This window comes from Penaeus japonicus, unplaced genomic scaffold (genome assembly GCF_977035675.1).
Source record: "Penaeus japonicus unplaced genomic scaffold, GWHDUDI00000001_assembly GWHDUDI00000041, whole genome shotgun sequence".
Lineage (NCBI taxonomy): Eukaryota > Metazoa > Arthropoda > Malacostraca > Decapoda > Penaeidae > Penaeus > Penaeus japonicus.
The window spans coordinates 26,546,818-26,554,317 of NW_028234443.1; positions in this window are offsets into that span (position 1 = coordinate 26,546,818).

Here is a 7,500-nt window from a genome sequence, read left to right on the forward strand (position 1 = left end):
TTTTCATTATTTTTATTGATATCACATTTGTTATCAATATTGTTATTACTATCAACATTATTATCATTATCATCATTTTTACCATTATTATCATTGTTGCTGTTATTATCATTAATATCATTGTTTTTGTTATCACTAATATCACCTTTTTTATTGGTTTATTTATTTTTATTTCTGTTATTGTTATCATTAATATCAATTTCCATCATGATTATCATTACTAATATTACCTTCATCATTGTTATTATCATTATTACCATTATTATTATTATTATTATTATTATTATCATTATTATTATTATTATTATTATTATTATTATTATTATTATTATTATTATTATCATCATCATCATCATCATCATCATCATTATTATTATTATTATTATTATTATTATTATTATTATTATTATCATTATTATTATCATCCTTATTATTATCATAATCATTATTGTCATGTAGTTGCAGTAGTAGTAATATCATCGTTATTTCTATTATCAATATCATTATTATTATAATGATCTTTATTGCTGTTGTTGGTTTTGTTATCATCCTTATCATTATGATTAATAATATTACTATAATAGTTATTCATATTGTTGTTTTTGTTGTTGTAGGTTTTGTTATCATTATTATTACTACTGTTATTATAAATATTCTCATTACTATTATCCCCACCATTATCATCATCATAATAATAACCATCATCATCAGCATCATCATCATCATCATCATCATCATCATCATCATCATCATCATCATCACCATCACCATCACCATCATAATCACCACCATCATCATCATCATCATCATCATCATCATCATCATCATCGTTATCATCATCCTCATCTTCATTATCATCACTACCACCATCACTCACTATCATCATCATCACCTTAATCATCATCATCACCACCACCATCACACCACTACCACCACCACCACTTTCATCATCATCATCATCACCATCATCATCTACCTCTAATATCCATGTTCTTTTCACGGGCGACAATCATCATCATCACTATCTAATCATCACCATCATCACCATCGACAGTGCAACTCTTCGCCTATTATGTAATCCTCTTAGCTAAGTGGCCGGGACAGCTCACCCCGTAGAGTTAATGACGTTAATCTTTCATTGATATTATTAATTTGATGATTAAAATGGAGGCATTGCTAGTGTTATTATTATTTTTTTTTTTTTTCATTCTTTGTGTCATAGTCATGATCGATATTTTTACTATTGTTTATTTTTTGTATCATTATTGTTGTTGTTGTTGTTGTTTATTGTAATTGTTCTTATTTTCTTTGTTAGTAGTGTTAATGTTAGGATTGTTATAATTAGTGTCGTTTGTACTAGTATAGGTATTGGTGTTGTTATCATGATCATTTTTATCGTCCTCTTCCTCCTCTTCCTCTTTTTCCACCTCTCACTCCTCCCCTCTTTCTTTCTTCCTCCTTGATCTCCTCTTCCTTTTTCCTCCTCTTCCTCTTTTTCCACCTCCCACTTCTCCCCCCCCCCCATTTCCTCCTCCTTGATCTCCTCTTCGTCTTCCTCTTCTTCCTCGTCTTCCTCCTCTTCCCTTTCCTATCTCTTACTCATCCTCCTCTTCCTGATCCTCTTCCCCATCTTCTTTGTCTTCATTCTTTGTCCTCCACTTCTATCTCCTCCTCCCCGTCTTTCCTTTCCTCTTCCTCCTTCTTCTTCTTCTCCTCCTCTTTCTCCTTCCCACTATTCCTCTTCATCCTCTCTTTCCTCTCCCCTATTCACATTTTTCTGTTGATCCTATTCCTCCTTTTCCCTCTTCCCTTTCCTCCTCCTCCGCTTCTTTCTCTCCCTTTCCCCCCCTCTTCCCTTTTCTCCATCTTCATTACCGCCCTATCCACTTCCTTTTTTTCTTCGCCCATCATCACCTTTTTTCTCCTTCATCACTATCCCCTCCTCCTCCTCCCCCGTTCCTTCCTCCCTCCTTTCCCCCCTTCCTTCCTTCCACCTTTCCTCCCATCTCGTCCTCTTCCCCCGTTCCTTCCTCCCTCCTTTTTCCCCCCTTCTTCTTTCATCCTTCCCCTCCTCCTCCCTCCATCCCCCTATCCATCCTTCCCATCCTCCTTCCTCCATCCCCCTATCCATCCTTCCCATCCTCCTTCCTCCATCCCCCTATCCATCCTTCCCATCCTCCTTCCTCCATCCCCCTTCCCATCCTCCTTCCTCCATCCCCCCATCCATCCTTCCCATCCTCCTTCCTCCATCCCCCTATCCATCCTTCCCATCCTCCTTCCTCCATCCCCCCATCCATCCTTCCCATCCTCCTTCCTCCATCCCCCTATCCATCCTCCTTCCTCCATCCCCCTATCCATCCTTCCCATCCTCCTTCCTCCATCCCCCTATCCATCCTTCCCATCCTCCTTCCTCCATCCCCCTATCCATCCTTCCCATCCTCCTTCCTCCATCCCCCTATCCATCCTTCCCATCCTCCTTCCTCCATCCCCCTATCCATCCTTCCCATCCTCCTTCCTCCATCCCCCTATCCATCCTTCCCATCCTCCTTCCTCCATCCCCCTATCCATCCTTCCCATCCTCCTCCCTCCATCCCCCTATCCATCCTTCCCATCCTCCTTCCTCCATCCCCCTATCCATCCTTCCCATCCTCCTTCCTCCATCCCCCTATCCATCCTTCCCATCCTCCTTCCTCCATCCCCCTATCCATCCTTCCCTTCCTCCTTCCTCCATCCCCCTATCCATCCTCCTTCCTCCATCCCCCTATCCATCCTTCCCTTCCTCCTTCCTCCCTCTCCCTATCCATCCTTTCCATCCTCCTTCCTCCATCCCCCTATCCATCCTTCCCATCCTCCTTCCTCCATCCCCCTATCCATCCTTCCCATCCTCCTTCCTCCATCCCCCTATCCATCCTCCTTCCTCCATCCCCCTATCCATCCTTCCCATCCTCCTTCCTCCATCCCCCTATCCATCCTCCTTCCTCCATCCCCCTATCCATCCTCCTTCCTCCATCCCCCTATCCATCCTCCTTCCTCCATCCCCCTATCCATCCTCCTTCCTCCATCCCCCTATCCATCCTCCTTCCTCCATCGCCCTTCCCATCCTCCTCCCTCCATCCCCCTATCCATCCTCCTCCCTCCATCCCCTTATCCATCCTCCTTCCTCCATCCCCCTATCCATCCTCCTTCCTCCATCCCCCTATCCATCCTCCTCCCTCCATCCCCTTATCCATCCTCCTTCCTCCATCCCCCTATCCATCCTCCTTCCTCCATCCCCCTTCCCATCCTCCTCCCTCCATCCCCCTATCCATCCTCCTCCCTCCATCCCCTTATCCATCCTCCTTCCTCCATCCCCCTATCCATCCTCCTTCCTCCATCCCCCTATCCATCCTCCTTCCTCCATCCCCCTATCCATCCTTCCCATCCTCCTTCCTCCATCCCCCTATCCATCCTTCCCATCCTCCTTCCTCCATCCCCCTATCCATCCTCCTTCCTCCATCCCCCTATCCATCCTTCCCATCCTCCTTCCTCCATCCCCCTATCCATCCTTCCCATCCTCCTTCCTCCATCCCCCTATCCATCCTTCCCATCCTCCTTCCTCCATCCCCCTATCCATCCTCCTTCCTCCATCCCCCTATCCATCCTTCCCATCCTCCTCCCTCCATCCCCCTATCCATCCTTCCCATCCTCCTTCCTCCATCCCCCTATCCATCCTCCTTCCTCCATCCCCCTATCCATCCTCCTTCCTCCATCCCCCTATCCATCCTCCTTCCTCCATCCTCCTTCCTCCTCCCTCCTTCCTCCATCCCCCTATCCATCCTCCCCCCTCCCCTTCCTCCATCCCCCTATCCATCCTTCCCATCCTCCTTCCTCCTTTCCATCCCACCTCCATCCCCTATCCATCCTCCCATCCCCCTATCCCCCTTCCATCTTCCTCACCCCATCCTCCTCCTCCCATCCCCCTCCACCTTCCTCCATCCCCCATCCATCCTTCCCATCCCCTTCCTCCATCCCATCCCATCCTTCCTCCATCCCCCTATCCATCCTCCTTCCTCCATCCCCCATCCATCCTCTTCCATCCCTATCACCTTCCATCCTCCCCTCCATCCTTCCCATCCTCCTCCTCATCCCCTATCCCCCCTTCCTCCCATCCTCCTCCCTCATCCCCCTATCCATCCTTCCCAACCTCCTCCTCCATCCCCCTATCCATCCTTCCCTTCCTCCATCCCCCTATCCTCCTCCTTCCTCCATCCTCATCCTCCTCCTCCATCCCCCTATCCATCCTTCCCCTCCTTCCTCCATCCCACCTTCCCATCCTCCTTCCCCATCCCCCTATCCATCCTTCCCATCCTCCTTCCATCCCCCTTCCCATCCTCCTTCCTCCATCCCCCTATCCATCCTTCCCATCCTCCTTCCTCCATCCCCCTATCCATCCTCCTTCCTCCATCCCCCTATCCACCCTTCCCTTCCTCCTTCCTCCATCCCCCTATCCACCCTTCCCTTCCTCCTTCCATCCCCCTATACAGACTCCCCTATCCATCCTCCTTCCTCCATCCCCCTATCCATCCTTCCCATCCTCCTTCCTCCTCCCATCCCCCTATCCATCCTTCCCATCCTCCTTCCTCCATCCCCCTATCCATCCTTCCCATCCTCCTTCCTCCATCCCCCTATCCATCCTTCCCATCCTCCTTCCTCCATCCCCCTATCCATCCTCCTTCCTCCATCCCCCTATCCATCCTCCTTCCTCCATCCCCCTATCCATCCTTCCCATCCTCCTTCCTCCATCCCCCTATCCATCCTTCCCATCCTCCTTCCTCCATCCCCCCATCCCCCTTCCCTTCCTCCTTCCTCCATCCCCTATCCATCCTTCCCATCCTCCTCCTCCATCCCCCCTATCCTTCCTCCTTCCTCCATCCCCCTATCCATCCTTCCCATCCTCCTTCCTCCATCCCCCTCCATCCTCCTTTCCTCCATCCCCCATTCTTCCTTCCCTCCTTCCCCCATCCCCCTATCCCCCCCTCCCTTCCTCCTTCCCCCCTCCCCCTATCCCCCTACCCATCCTCCTTCCTCCATCCCCCTATCCACCCTTCCCATCCTCCTTCCTCCATCCCCCTACCCATCCTCCCCCCTCCTTCCTCCATCCCCCATCCGCCCTTCCCATCCTCCTTCCTCCATCCCCCTATCCATCCTTCCCATCCTCCTTCTTCCATCCCCCTACCCATCCTTCCCATCCGCCGCCCTCCATCCCCCTATCCATCCTCCCCACCCTCCTCCCTCCATCCCCCTATCCATCCTCCTTCCTCCATCCCCCTATCCATCCTCCTTCCTCCATCCCCCTATCCATCCTTCCCATCCTCCTTCCTCCATCCCCCTATCCATCCTTCCCATCCTCCTTCCTCCATCCCCCTATCCATCCTTCCCATCCTCCCTCCCTCACCCCCTATACATCCTCCTTCCTCCATCCTCCTTCCTCCATCCCCCTATCCATCCTTCCCAACCTCCTTCCTCCATCCCCCTATCCATCCTTCCCATCCTCCTTCTTCCATCCCCCTATCCATCCATCCTTCCTCCATCCCCCTATCCTTGCTCCTCCTCCATCCCCCTATCCACCCTTCCCATCCTCCTTCCTCCATCCCCTTATCCACCCTTCCCTCCTCCTTCCTCATCCCCCATCCCCCTTCCCCTCCTCCTTCCTCCCTCCCCCTATCCATCCTTCCCATCCTCCTCCCTCCATCCCCCTATCCATCCTCCTCCCTCCATCCCCCTATCCATCCTTCCGATCCTCCTCCCTCCATCTCCCTATCCATCCTCCTTCCCCATCCCCTTCCCCATCCTTCCCATCCTCCTTCCTCCATCCCCCTAATCCTCCTATCTCATCCTCCTTCCTCCATCCCCCTATCCTCCTCCCATCCTCCTTCCCCCACCCCTTTACACATCCATCCTTCCATTCCTCTCTTGGTCCCGTTTGTCACCCCCTGAATCCATTACGGCCGCTTCTCCGACTTAAATGACCCCGACTCCCTTTACACATTCCTCCTTCTCTCTCTCTCTCTTGGTCCCTTTTGTTTCGGCTGGAATACATTACGGTCGCTTCTGCCGTCTTATTATGGGCTAATTTGGTCACTATTTACAGGAACAAAGTAGGGGAGGGGCTGAGGAGGGTCGTAAGTCATTTTGGGGGGAAGACGGAGGGAAGGAGGGGGGAGGGGGGGAGGGTGGATGGGAGGGGGGAGGGAGGATGGGAGGGAGGGGGAGGGAGGGATGGATGGGAGGGAGGAGGAGGAGGAGGAGGAAGGGAGGGAGGGAAGATGGAGGAAGGAGGGGGAGGGAGGGAGGGGAGGGAGGGGGAGGAGGAGGAGGGAGGGAGGGAGGGGGGAGGGATGGATGGGAGGAGGAGGAGGAGGAGGAGGGGGTAGGGATGGATGGGAGGGATGGGGGAGAGGGAGGGAGGAGCGAGGGAGTGAGGGAATGAAGGGGGTGGGAGGGAAGGAGGGAGGAAGGGAGGGAGGGAAGGAGGGAATGAGGAGGAGGAAGAAGAAGAAGAAGAAGAAGCAGAAGAAAAAAGGAGGAGGAGGAGAACGACGACGACGCCGGGAGAGGAGGAGATAACCAATAAGGAGGACAGGGAGGTGGAAGGATTAGAGGAGGAGGGAAAACAGAGAAAACACAGTTTTAAGCACCCACACCCCACCCCAACCACACACACTATCACCCCCCACCCAACCCACTACACCACAACACACCATTAAACAACCACACACAACACACCACACACACACACACACACATAAACCACACAACACACACATTAAACACAACAACACACACATAATCACACACACACAAAAACACACACACACACCACACACACATAAAACACACACCAGAAACACACACTCACCACATAAAACACACACACACACACACACACACATAAACACACACACACACACACACACACACACACACATAAACACACACACACACACACATACAAACACACACAAACAAAAACAAAAAAACATACAAACACTCTCAAAATACACACAAACACAAAAAACGTACACACTACCAAAACACACACAAATACACTAACTCAAAATGCCACAAAAACGCTCACGCACACATATTTGACGCACACATTTCCCTCTTGAAGGAAACATCAACCTCAGGGATAAACTCATTAGGCATAAGAAGTGGAAAAGATCTTCTGTGTATTCATTAACGTAAACTAAGGTGTATTCATTCATCGTTTCGGGAAAATTTAGCGTATATATATTGGCGTTTTGGAATATATGAATGGCGTTATCGGTTAGGGTAGACTGATATATTAGGCTTTCAGTTAGACGGACAATTAGATAGGTAGATGGGTAGGTAGATTAGTAGATGGGGAGGATGATAAATTGATAGACGTACATGTCCATGTACACATGTGCGTGTGTGTGTGTGTGTGTGTGTGTAAGAGAGAAGAGAAGAGAGAGTGGAAAGAGAGAAGAGAAGAGA